This window comes from Petromyzon marinus, chromosome 17 (genome assembly GCF_048934315.1).
Source record: "Petromyzon marinus isolate PM22_M1 ecotype Great Lakes invasive population chromosome 17, UKy_Petmar_22M1.pri1.0, whole genome shotgun sequence".
Lineage (NCBI taxonomy): Eukaryota > Metazoa > Chordata > Hyperoartia > Petromyzontiformes > Petromyzontidae > Petromyzon > Petromyzon marinus.
This window is the reverse complement of record NC_133683.1, coordinates 20,745,065-20,759,197: the sequence shown is the minus strand read 5'-3', so window position 1 is coordinate 20,759,197 and position 14,133 is coordinate 20,745,065. Positions and strand designations below refer to the sequence as shown.

General features: G+C 44.7%; 1 long non-coding RNA gene across 10 annotated transcripts in view; it reads left to right on the top strand.

Annotated features, from left to right (window-relative positions):
* LOC116943186 (uncharacterized) overlaps positions 1-14,133 on the top strand; it is a 114,917-nt gene that overhangs the window by 68,802 nt on the left and 31,982 nt on the right. The window lies entirely within an intron of this gene.

The following is a 14,133-nucleotide window of genomic DNA, read 5'->3' as shown; positions in this document are numbered from 1 at the left end:
GGTAGGGGAGGTGACATCATTGTGGCGGTCTACTCGTAAACAACGGGCGCGGCCACGGCTGGCTGGCTGGCGTGTGCGTGCGTGTGTGTCTGTGACGACCCCGAGATAGCATCAGCTGCAACTCAAGTGACGCCTTCTCGGCAAGTGTGGCGTGTGTACGAGAGAGTCGAAGCAAGCTTTTGTTCTTGGCATGGCTTCCCCCGAGGCCATGGACTACCCTGTTAATGAGTTCTCTGAATTGGTGCAGGTTGACACGGAACGGGTGGGGGGAGAATCAGATTTGTCCTTAAGCCTTCCCGCAATGTGTTAGTTTATTTTTTAAACAAAATATGGGATAAAACTAAACAACTTCTGAATACAGGATTCAAATACAGGTTCACGTCTCCGCATCACATACTCGTATATATTTTTTCCGCCACATTATGCCGTGTGTGTAATGGTCAGCACGCTGGAACTTGTAATCTCGAGGGCCTTGCTGGTTTGATTCGATTTATCGGCGAGGCAGTTGAAAACATTGGTGGGAAAGTTGGTTAAACACCCTTAACCTTAACACCCTGTAACCATGCAGGAGAATACATGGGAATACCACAGTCAATCTGGAGGTGCATTGTGGCGGGGTAAAGTGTGGGCACTCCCATCTCTTCTGAGACATCTGGCGAGCGTGTAAAAGTCGGCCGATATGGCCGTAGAGGCTGTCAAGAGCTCCCTTTTTGCGGAGGCTGTTCTGCCAGCAGTGGTGTGAGCAAGCAATTACTGGGCCGTGCCTTTACATTCCCATTACTTGTAGAAGCTAAATTAAAAACTCATTTTTTAAGGGCTGGTTTTAGTATTCAGTTGTCCTTCTCCCGCACCTCCGGTTAGCGATTAACTAACCACCCCCCCCCCTCTTATGGATAATATTGGTTGCGAAATCCTACGTGTTAAACTGACTATTTAGATTGTTTCGCTGCTATAAATGTCCAAATGATAAGCGACTTTGTTCAGCTATCATTTGTGACCAGGTCGCTTTTGAATAATAAGTTAATACCTCCGTGAGCTCTGCCTGGTAGGATGTGGATGGTTTAGTGTTGTATTTGTTTGTGTTTGGATGATTTGTTTATCTTTCTTGTACTTTGCACTTCTATCATGCTTGTGTACTGTTCGTTGTTGTAGCGTTCTTACCCGACCCTACTGGACATCTGTGAAAAAGAGCTATATAGCTCATCGGATTCCTCCAGTATAAATATATATTCTGAATACAAGCTCTGGATTAGCTGAACTCTCTACAAACATTGCGACCTATTTTTACATGCAACATTCCTTACAGAGGGAACTCTAGATGAGGTTTAACCACAACTGACTGACCTGAACAAGTGATTGCATGGCTGCACCTTTGGCCTGACTGGTTTACGTCCACAGTATTCCACGTTGAAGCTGTAATGTTTAATAACGTTACAGAACTCAAATGATCAGGTCACTGCCTGGGCTGTGATCGAATTTGTGGTTAACACGACTTCAGTACCATGCAACACTGGAGCTGTGGTTGTGCACGGGTGCGTATGTCAGCTATACTCGTGTCAAACTGTACAGTAGTCGTCTTTTGAACATAAACCCATTCGTAATATCGTTCAGTTTTTTTGTAACACACTACAAAGTTGATACCTTTTAAGGATGGTCATTGTTACGAAATCGCTAATTATATCACATGTTGAATGTTTCTGTTGTATATTGATGGACATCTGTGAAAAAGAGCTTCATGGCTAATCGGATTCCTCCAGCATAAATAAATATTATGACGATTAGGATGAAAGCTTCACTGAATCTTGAAGACTCTTTTTCAAGAGGCTCTCAGATTGTAATGTTTCGCCAACACTACCACTTATTATTAAATACGTTTAGCTTCGCGTGCAAGGAAACTTGGGTATTTGGCACACACAAAAAATCACTCACGCGTGCATGTGGCAACACTTAACGTGTTGCTAAACGCTGCTATCTCCTGGCCACGTCATAGCCCCACACCTCCAACACCTCGTAAGCCCCAGTGGCCACGCACCTACTACACGAGAACGAACTGTGCTCAGACCCTGATTTGCTTCCAAAATCTGACGAGATGGAGCAAAGGGTTGCCATCTTTTTTTTTCCCACAGACCTAAACCCGGACACGTTCCCCCGTCTGCCAAGGTCTGTCAAAACTCTGAGGTATACTGTCAAAAGTTCGGCCACAATACCACAGTGCATCAGTACCAATCAATTGCTGCCATCCAAGCATCTTATGGCAGACCGTCGAGACCAGGGGTCAGCAACGTGTGACCCCTGAGCCGCACGTGGCTCTCTGAGGACAGCTTCGTGACCGTTATTCACCACGTGCATTGCCGATCTTGAAATATCGAGGTTTTTGTTTGTTTGTTTGCCCAATTCGAAGAACAAAATGCTCCTGTAATTTTGGTTCCCGACCCCCTGGCCTAGACCAAACCCAAACAGGTGGCACCTCCCATAAGCACGGTTGGCAACGTAGGGTGCGAAAGAAGTTCAACATGCATACATACAACCATAATTCTGTACATGGAGGGTAATTTGATCACAAGCACGTACAACTGCATCTATTTAAATGCATTATTGATCCTGTTTATTGTTTTAATGAGCAAACTTACAAAATTCACAAACGTTACCCTTTTTTGTGCAATTTTACATGGTATGGTAACGTGCTATCTTTCATTAGTCTATACAGGAGATGCCTATGACCGCATAATCTAGAGCGTGCTGGATCAGTCCTCTCTCAGAAGCTAAGCGAGCTTTGAGCCTGGATAATAATACCAGCATTAGTGGTTGGATGAATGTCCACCATCTATTCAACATGTTTCGGAGGTTACTGCAGAGGACATTGAAGCAAACACCACTGGTTGTACTGTACAATGCACAACGTTCCTGCGTTCACTAACCCGCACTCACCAGCATGGTGAAGTATGGTCAAATAGCCTCCACGGCACGCAGGGGAGACACTCATCCAGCAGTGAAGCCACAAAGGGATGCGACTTTACACGTCCACACAGTAAATGTTTATCGCTATTGCGCACATTACTCTCTAGATGGCAGCATGAACCACCCAGTTCGTGCAGTATGGGTGCATTAGAATAGCACACACTCCATGTGAACAACACTCGCGCACACACACACACTGCATGTGAACACACACACACTGCATGTGAACACACACACAGGCGCCACGTGAACCACACACTGCATGTGAACACACACACAGGCACCACGTGAACCATACACTGAGTACAACACACACACAGGCACCACGTGAACCACACACTGAATACAACACACACACACTGCATGTGAACACACACAGGCGCCACGTGAACCACACACTTGAGTACAACACACACACTGCATGTGAACACACACACAGGCACTACGTGAACCACACACCGAGTAGAATAGACACAAAGCACCACGTGAACCACACACTTGAGTACAACACACACACTGCATGTGAACACACACACAGGCACTACGTGAACCACACACTGAGTAGAATAGACAAAGCACCACGTGAACCACACACTTGAGTACAACACACACACTGCATGTGAACACACACACAGGCACTACGTGAACCACACACTGAGTAGAATAGACAAAGCACCACGTGAACCACACACTGAGTACAACACACACACACTGAGTACAACACACACACACACTGCATGTGAACACACACACAGGCGCCACGTGAACTACACACTGAGTAACAACACACACTGCATGTGAACACACACAGGCACTACGTGAACCACACACTGAGTAACAACACACACACTGCATGAACCACACTATTCATGGGGTGCGCATGTGTGTATTTTGATGCACATTCAATATAAAACTGTTGCCTATTAAGCATGCAAAATACACTTTTCAATGCATTCTCGGTCACAATAACTACTGTTGTTAAATTATACATATGACAAAGTTTTTCTTCTTCTTTGGTTCTTTCGGTAAGGTCACGTAGAATGAGAATAAAATAACACAATAAAATTCTCACGACGTTTCGGCCACAACGCAAGTGGCCGCCTTCAGGTGAAAGGTACAGACCTGTCGGGACGAAACGTCGTGAGAATTTTATTGTGTTTTTTTATTATTTTATTCTCATTCTACGTGACCTTACCGAAAGAACCAAAGAAGATGAATCATTGCAGTCACGAAAGCTTTAAATCGAAATGACAAAGTTTATCATTATTTTGCTGCTGCTTGTTTACCCAGGAAAGCCTTAGTGAGTCTCATGACTCTTTTTCAGGAGGGTCCTGCCAAGTTTTCACGGTAGGGGTCGATCATTTCTACCACGCATATTCCAATTTAGTAATTTGCAGATTTTTTTTCAAATGTGTCAAATTGGGACCATTTATCCTTACGTGGAAGATTTTGCTCCAGTCTACATGATAACATTTCCAGCGCATATGGGCTTGTTATATTTGTGTACAAATTATTTTAATAAGTCAAAGTGATTTCTTGGTCAAATAAGCATCTCTCATCTCCCGTTTACAGCCCTGAGGCCCAGGCGTGAGTGAATATCCGAGATCATTATGGAGGTCCGACTCTCTACATAGGACTTCCCCACTAAGTGGTACCAATTTTATCGACCCTGGAGGGATGATTCGCTGAGTAAACCTGCAACCAGGATTTGAACTCGCAACCAAGCCACCTTGAGCCATTTTGGCCAGTTTTGCCAAATCTTTGTTCAAACGATTTTAACAACTTTAAAAAGAAAAATAGTTCACGGGCGTGACGTCATATTTCGCTTTAGCATTTGCACGCAGAGACCGAATGGAACGTGGGAGATGTTTGGCAGCGGACAGCTGTTGCCTGGTGACTGCTGACAAACATTAACAAAACAAGGGCGCAAAGCCAGCCACTGCTGGGAGCGAGCCCTTCACGATCGTGCACCTGTATAAGTGGGTCAAGGGCAAGTAATCTCTCATTCACCCCACGCCCGTTCTGTTTTAATTCGTGGATATATTTGTTCGTATCAAGACCTCGGTTCGAGAGAGCGCTGAATGCCTCGCACCAGTTGCCACTGAATCACACAAGCCGATCGTAATGGTATTTGATTTGCATTTGTCTTTATTCGAATCCGACTGACAGTACGTCAAAACTGTCAGAAAGTAGAACAGTTTGTAACGAAGCATGTGGAGATGCGTTGGGAATTACACCGAGAGACAAAACGTGGAACGCATGGATCAGATAACAAACACATTGCAGTATAGCCATACTATGGACTCCATACTCTTTGGTTCTTTCGGTAAAGTAATGTAGGTAGAAATATAACAAAATAAATCACGATGTTTTGGACGCAACACAAGCGCCCGTCTTCAGGTGAAATTCGCGAATTTTGTTTTATTTTTACCCACGTGACTTTACCGAAAGAACCAAAGAGTATGGATTACTGCAGTCACGAAAGCTTCAAATCAAGAATAATATGGACTGTTAAGAAATGTGTGGGCTTGGGAAGGAGACATTGCTATAAGGGGTGACAGCAGATGGACTCGACTGATGACAGAATGGCAGCCAAAGGCGAGAGACTGCCCAACGTGATGACAACCCCCGGTGATTGGACAGGGCATGACAGCGAGACAACCCCGTGATTGGACAGGGCATGACAGCGAGACAACCCCGTGATTGGACAGGGCATGACAGCGAGACAACCCCGTGATTGGACAGGGTATGACAGCGAGCCAGAACGCAATATCGCAGGTCTGTCAGAGATGGTGACGTCGTGGGAAGGCCTTCACCTAGCAGTGGATCGAACATGGCTGCTGCGGATGATGATGATGGTGGGTTTGCACTTAAAAGGGTTAAATTTCCTGTGCTGCCTGTGCGTAGTAACGAACACCGCAAAGTAACCTACTTTTACCACCTGATGTGTTGCTGTGTGGGTGTATTATTCCAAAGCGTTGTACAGTGATCAACGCTGGAAATATAAAATCCTCCTTTTTCAGACCATGTTCTTGAATAAACGCCTTGAAAACGCGTGCGTTGTGTTTTTTCTTTTGATACTCTGATCTTAAACACGCATCCTTTGCTAGACAACTGTTATTGCAGGAAAATTGCCTAACCCCCCCCTCTCCCTCCACAAAGGCTGTTAAGGAAATACAAAGCGAATGAAAAAGGAAGGAAAAACGATCCCAGGGTGGTGAACTTTAGACCCATCTTATCGCCATTGCAATAATGTGTCCGGACAGCCCTGATGGATTTCTAATGGCTTATCATGTTGCGTTGTCTTGTTGTGTGTTCTTTGCTCGCTTGGCCCTATTTAATGGCCTGGCCTTTTTTTTCCGCTGCTAATTGTTAAAAGCACCATTTCCACAGCAGAGGCAATGTGTTTTTCACATGCGGGCAGCCAGCAATTTTCGTCGCTAAGGAAATAGAAGATCGGCAATTGGCACTTGGTGGCAGCTGAGGTCATCAGCGGGTATCGATCACTGGTCAGATGCCTCACTGGGCAGGGTAATGATTTTGTTAATTAATTTTGTTGTGCCGCAAAAAAAACATTTTCACCAGCTACCAAATCACAAATGTTTATATTATACATAGGCTGCGTTCAGGATATTGCATATGAGAACTTAAACAGATGTGTAATTGTATGATAATAAATACAGACGTCAAAAAAATGTCTTGTCTACATTTCTGTAGTTACACCAAATATATCGGTTTTTAAAAACATGAAAAAAAATCTCCAAATTGTTAATGTAACATAAGTGTTTCTATTAATATACAGAAAATTCAAATAAACAAATAAATCCTAGCTTTTTATGAATCCACCAGCAGGTCACACCATGTCAGTGATAAGGGTTTTGACCATACTTCACCATGCTGGTCAGCGCGGATTGGTGAAAGGTGCAAGGGCAAGAACAGTTCTTATATAATACCACTGGCCGCTGATGTTAGTCGTGGCTGGGAATTGAGCTTAGGTGGCTGGGTTCATAGTGTATCGAGCTCACCACTGTACCACCAATCCTCCCTGAATGGAATAGTTTTTTTTATATTAGTGGCAGCCTCCAGCAATGTCTGAATCGTATTAGCTGACAGTGTAATTAGTGCATGACAACAGACAATCCTAATGCAGTTTATCAATTGACAATCTGTTCTATATGAATCTTTATAGCTAAGCCGGGAATTTGTATTTTTTAATGACAACCGATGCTCTTCAAGGAAGAACAATACAATAACCTTCATGCCACATGCATATGTACAAATGACCTCTGTGGACAGAATACACTTTTTCAATCACGCAATCATGGGGACAGTGCATTTGGCGCAGCCTCGTGGGAGTTGCCGTCAGCGGACGTCAATTTGTGTTTGGGGCCACATTGAGCACATGCTTTGGCGCAAATACCGCATTCGTTGTGAAAGTGCCTGCTGTAAACATTAACAGAGGGAAGGAAATGGGTGCCAAAGAAGGCCGATGGACCGGACCATGCTCGGTGTTTGTGTCTGCGAGAGTGCCATGGGATGTTGACTGGCCCAACCCCTACATCCCCCCGCAGCAACACATTCTGCATCATTAGACCTTTGCCAGTACCAAAATGTAATAATAGGGTTTTTCCCCTTTTTTCTGGCAACAAAACTGAAACCTTTTTTTACACGGATTCATGTCTGCATTAACTACAATACCTGCAGTCAAAATGCAAACAAAAACATACTATGATAATATATGCATTGTCCTTGAAACTGATTGGTCCACACCAAGGGATGGCTTTCTTTTGAGCCTCGACCCAATTGGTGCTCGACCAGATGACGCCAAAAGGCGTACACAGCTCAAAGACAATGCACTATCAAAGTAATGAGGGCTTGGGGTGAGCATCTACATCATTAGACCTCTTTTGTACGCCTTTTGGCGTCATCTGGTCGAGCACCAATTGGGTCGAGGCTCAAAAGAAAGCCGTCCCTTGGTGTGGCCCAATAAGTTTCAAGGACAATGCATATATTATCATAGTATGTTTTTTTGTTTGCATTTTGACTGCAGGTATTGTGGTTAACGCAGACATGAATCCTTGTAAAAAAGGTTTCAGTTTTGTTGCCAGAAAAAAGGGGAAAAACCCTATTATTATATTCTGCGTCATTGGCAGAGCAGCTGGACAGTTTCCTCCGTACGAATATTTCCAGGATCGTTGGAACTGCTTCATGGTGATTAACTTGGGCACTATGGTTGATGCAACGGGCCTCTGTCGCCTACGTGTTTCTGATAATGATGATGGTTAGAACCCCCCCCCCCCCCTTTGAGTCATGCCGTAAAAAATATAAATCAGACTCTATTTTGGTGGCTATTTTTAACTCTGCTCGACTTGGCCAGGGGTTGGGGCGGTGACCTCATTTATGGTCTGTTGTGTGTCGCGCATTTAGGAACGGTGCCTTTGGCTTGATCCACAGTTTCATGCAATTGCGCCAGAGTCAAGCTGCCAAATGTCCCGGTTTGGCCAGAGCGGAATTGTTGGTTCCGCAAAGGCTGTGCCGGTGTTGCATTTCCTAAGTTTGCATTTCCTAAATGTTTGGCCTCGTGCTGGACTCACCACGGTGGCGAGATGTTAACTACCTCGCATGGTATACTGGAGGTCGTGGGTTCGACCCAGACCCTGATCCCTGTATATTTGGAGTTTGCATGTCTCTCTCCCCGAGGTCATGTGGATTTTTCTCCAGGTCCTCTGGTTCTCCCTTCCACATTTAGAATGAACATGCGTTTAGTATGTTTGATTGCTATAAATGTCCACGTGATAAGCCACTTCGTTGACTTATCATTTGTGGCCAGGTCGCCTCTGAAAAAGAGCTACATATCTCAGTGGGCCGTACCTGTTCGGAAAAGAAAGGTTAGCTTTAGTTAACATGTGAAACCGGCGGGCCTACCTGAGTTGTAGGTGGGTTTGTCAGTGGAGTAGACCAATGCGGCAAGCGTTAGGTGAGGCTAATGTTATAGAGCAAGACCACTCACTGTGTGGACGGGGCTGGCGATGGAGTGGGCACGCCTAAGTAAAGGTGGGCGGGGCTGCCGGAGGCAAGGGCTATCATCTCTCCATGTGTCTTGGTTGAGGTTGCCAGAAATGTGGCATCATTATGGATTGGAGGGGGTTGTACAGGGCATTCGTGTGCTCTTTGCTGCGTATTCACGGAGAAGAGGTAATCTGAAAGTGATTGCCAATGATGCTAAATGTAATATTATTAATGATTCACCCAGACATGCAAGAGTTACCCTAGTGTCAGTGTTATTTCTGCAAATGTTTACGTACAGATTATAGGATACACCAATAGTGCCCTGAACATCGACGTGAGCAAGAGGAGCTTAACTATCAATCAAATAAAAGAGTGCAGGATTATCCACTGTCATCACTAAATCTGTTGATTCCCCCCTCCCCCTTGCTGTTTATTACAGCGTTGTTAGAGCATGAATAATGCAAAAGAGGCTGGATAGCCAGATGGTGAACTATAAACTGTCCTCGGCTCAATAGTTACCATGTTGGGCATTTCATGATGCTCAGTAAACTATACCATCAAATTTATGAATGTGGTTTTAAAAGCATTATTTATCAGTTGGTGTGTTTCGTGGCGGTAGTAGTGTGTCCAATTTGAGTTCATTCTGATACAATTGTATATGCGCTCACTAAATGTGATGCATATCATTGATTGGAAAAGTGGCTTTTGGATTTTTAATAGAGTTTTGAATTGATGACCTGAGTCTGTTTCCTGGCCACGGCCCCAGCTCCCATCGATGGCGAGTAATATCTAAACCAGCACTGCACCCCCATTCCCCTCCATTTTCCAACAACTTGTGCTCACCAGTGTGGTGAAGTATAATCACAAACCCCCCATGACTGATAGACGTGGGGAGGCCTTCATCCAGATTTGGATTGACAAAGGGCTGGAGATTAATCCAAAATTATATGCACAATTACTTGGAATAATGACTGCCACTCTGCCAATGTTTACAAACATGTCTATTTTAATAAATCAGAATACGTTTTGTCTGTATTGTGATGCCAACTGCCACAGTCAAACAATGCTCCACTTTTGATACACAGGTCCCATGGGTTTCAAAACAATTGTATCGTTAATATTCTTCTACTATATTTCATATCGTGTTTTGTGATAATTATATGGACGGTTTCATATTTTGGCTGGAAGTGTTTATTGTTTTCATGTTAGAAGCCCTTGCATTGGCTACACGTCACACACTCGGTTCATCCTTCGCTTATTTCAATGCAGCTTCTCGTCAGTTTTATCTTCGCTGGCAGAGGCCAGAGCAACATGGAAATAAATACAGTTCCCGTGCAATTGTGATAGGCTTAAATATCACTTTCCAGCTCTGTACCAAACCTCTCACTATTCTCGAAAGGTTTTGTGTCTATGGCCAATGAGATTGTGGGGGATTTTCAAACTGATGATGACTGAAGTCTCCCCGCGCTGTAGTCAAAACGTCTCACTTCGTGAATAAAATGGATTCATACTCTCTGGTTCTATTCGGTAAAGTCACGTAGGTAAAAAACAAAACAACAAAAATCACGACATTTCGGCCACAACACAAGTGGCCTTCATCAGGTGAAGGGACCAAACTGTCCAGAGGACAGCGTTGGAGTGAAGAAAGTCAAGCGCAGGTCGCCTCCTTTAAGCTGTGAGGGGGTAAACAGAAAAAAACGCCTTGACAAAGGAATTAGCATAAAATGTAAAGCTGTGCAAGCTTGGAATTAGCATAAAAAATACATTAGCACCACCGTGAGAGTTTGGGATGCCACTAATTGAATAAACATACAGTACCATTAAAAATCACTTTAACGTTTGGTTCGATTTAGAACATCTTTCCAATGGTTGCTTAATTTGAAACCATCTTCTTGGTTGAAATTGTGTCTGTGTTTGTAAATCTGAATTGCCTCGTGAACAAATCACTGATAGAAACCCGTGGGTTTACAGAGAACCTTGGTATCGGAGAAGACTATATCGTGATCACCCACAGCGTTGTAACAGTGATCAGCTACGGCAGAAGAATTCGTTCTGCCGTGTTTCAAATCTGATTTGTGCTCGCGAATTCGGTCAGAGACATGTCGTTTCGTCTCCCCGATATAGCAGTCACCACAGGTGCAGATCAATTTGTAAACTCCGGGGTACTGTAAGTCAGGAATGACATCCTTCACGGAAGGGATCAGGTCACGGATTTTGTGTACTGTATTGAACCGGACCAGGATCTTGTGTTTGTTTATAATTTTGGAGATCTTTTTAGTAACGCCTGCTATATATGGTAGTGTGGTGGTTTTGATCGGAGTATCAAGTGGTTGTTTCTGTATGGAGGGAGAAACAGCTTGGCGGATGGTACGGTCAGCGTATCCAAAAATGGATCCAGTTTTTTTTCCAATGGCTGTCACCGACATTGTTGTTCCAAAACATCGCCCTGTGTGTAATTTCTCTAAAAGCTGCCGTTGCAAGGTAATAATAATGATAAAACACGATCTCGAAAGGGTACTTGAGCTAATTTGCCGTGACAACGTCATATTTTATATCACGTTTGATGTTTATTTTTTCTCCTGCGCTCTTGCTGCGGTACAGTACACTTCTGTGAATGACGAGAGAGGGAAAAAAACATCGCAACGGGGAAAAATTAGCGCAGGCCGAAAAAAAGAATTGCGTTAACAACGCACAAAGATGTGTGTCGCGTGCGTACAAGAGTGCTTGTGGACTAAAGCTCTCAGCTCTGTACCCCGTGGAGTCTGCAATTCTCAATTGTTTTTGAGTTGCTGGAGGTAAAACAACACGATGTTCAAAACAAGCTGCGTTTTTTTTTGTTGGGGGGGGGGGGGGGGGTCTGCAAAAGGCTGAGAGGTTTTGTTGTTGTACGAGCAATGGACGTCTTTGCGCGTCGTTGAATCTAGCAGCAGGATATGGCGAACACTTTGTTGACTGATATTGAACATTGTTCTCGGTCGGGGGTTGTGCTTCGGTTGGGGGGCCCAGCAACTGAACTTTCGCTGTTGTAGTTAATTGAGATGCTGCTCGATGTCTGCCAGCCTGCTTAGAGACGACTAATGAGGGAGAAATTAGACTAATGTGGCCAAGGACACGGATCTCAGCTGGATTCTCACCGAGTGCCAGATTCTGTCTGATGTCCCCTCTGTCCTTTCAGCGGTGCCTTGATCATGCAACAACACACTGGCCAGGCTTACTGATGGTTCGTGGATAGTACGTAATATTATTAAGTTAGGGTTTCCAAAAGCACTCTAACCTGCTCTCGCTTGCCTCTTAATTGTACCGTTGTGTTTTCGGGTCACCCTTAATAACTGCCAGAGGTATACATACTCTGATGTGATTTCCAGTAGTGCATCTTCAATAATATATTGTTTCAATATATATCGTGAACTTGTACATGTAACCTTTGTTTTACTCATGTTTATCTTGAACGCAACATTTGCAGCCTTCTAAATTAAGGTCTTCAACCTTTGGAAACATAGAACACTGACAAATTAAATGGAACAAATTCTAAAAGGTGAGGACAGAGGCATGGAGAGCCGCTTGCTTGGAATGACAGTGAGAGAAGGAGGAATACATGGATTAGAGAAAGAGAAATTCTATTGACAGACAGATTGACTCTTCAGGAAAGTTGGTTTGGGCAGTCATTGGCCAATACAGGAGTCTTGTGATGGAATTGCAAACAAAAGAGGAAAGTTGGTTTGGGCAGTCGTTGGCCAATACAGGAGTCTTGTGATGGAATTGCAAACAAAAGAGACCACTGCCGGACGTGGAGCAATGAGATTAGATCATGCACGGGAGTAGTGAAATAGATTGTGACAGTGTGGGACTGTGAGAGATGGCGCAAACCGGAGACGTCATTGATCGTTAATGAAAGTGAGCGGCGCTTGGGCAGGACACAGCACTGGAAGGGATTGTTGAGACCGATCAAAGGAGTGGAAGCCAACGGGGACGGCACGCCCGAGAAGATGACCGTCAAGTAGATGGAGCGATAAGAACATGTGCAGAAGCTAAATGGATTGTTGGATCATGATTATGTCAGGGATAAAGGTGACTTGAGAAGGGCTTCATCTCGCAGTGGATACAGAATCACCGCTGCTACTGCTGATGATATAAGCAGCATGTTTGTAAACGTATACGTTCTGGCTTAACGTTTACAACTATGTTTTTGGAGGGAGAGAAGATGAGTTTGTCGACAGGGAGTCTTATTAGTCACTCCCCACGGTGTTGGGCACGGTGAACATCACAAACACCCCCCCGCCCCCTCATCATGCCTCCCCCGAAGAGTGTCACCATCTAAAGTTCCCAGCGTTAGCTGGTTTCAGAAAACGGTGGCGCAGTTTTGCTCCACGATCACAACAGTTATTTGTATAACCGCCGTTAAAACACACAGATGCTAGATAAGATGTTGAAGCTTGTTGTTGCGATTCATTATTATTATTATCTTCATCATCATCAGCGTGCTGTTTGTCACTTCCTTTCATTTCGTGCTCAGTTGCTTTGGTTTTTTTTTTAATGCTCAATCTGTCTGGATGAAACTTGCGCAACTCTCTAGACCCGATGAGGGCCAAACGCGATTTGGCTGTGGTCGTAGGAGCCACGCTGGGACTGTATGCAAGGAATTACATAATCAGGTCGCTGGATCAGCCTAAGCCAGTTTTCTTCACTAATTTTCAGAGGGGTGGCCACTTTGGCCGATAAGAACCGTCATCAGTGTGGGGGCCGCCACACGTTTGAAACCATTGTGGGGTTTGACAGCGGCACGACGATGGGGGGTGGGGGGGGGGTCACTCTTTGTGTATTGTCGGGGACCAAACGTCAGGGGCCGCACTCAAGGCCACGAGGGAGCGTCATTGGCCAGCAAGCCTCGCAACCAAGAACACTGGCCCCAGCTGTCTAGTTCCTGTACTGCTCCTATCAAATCTGGTGAATGTAAGCGAAACCATCGGATGTCATCTCTGGTTGTGCCCCGCGATGTGCAGCACGATGTCTGTGACGTTTCGCTCCACGTATGTATGTATGTTGAACTTCTATTGCACCGTATGTAGCCAACCGTGCTAAACGGAGGTGCGTGAGCTTCTTCAAGTGTGTCCCAGTGTGTCTGCATTCGGTACACCTTACCCCATGCGTGAATAGCACACCACATGG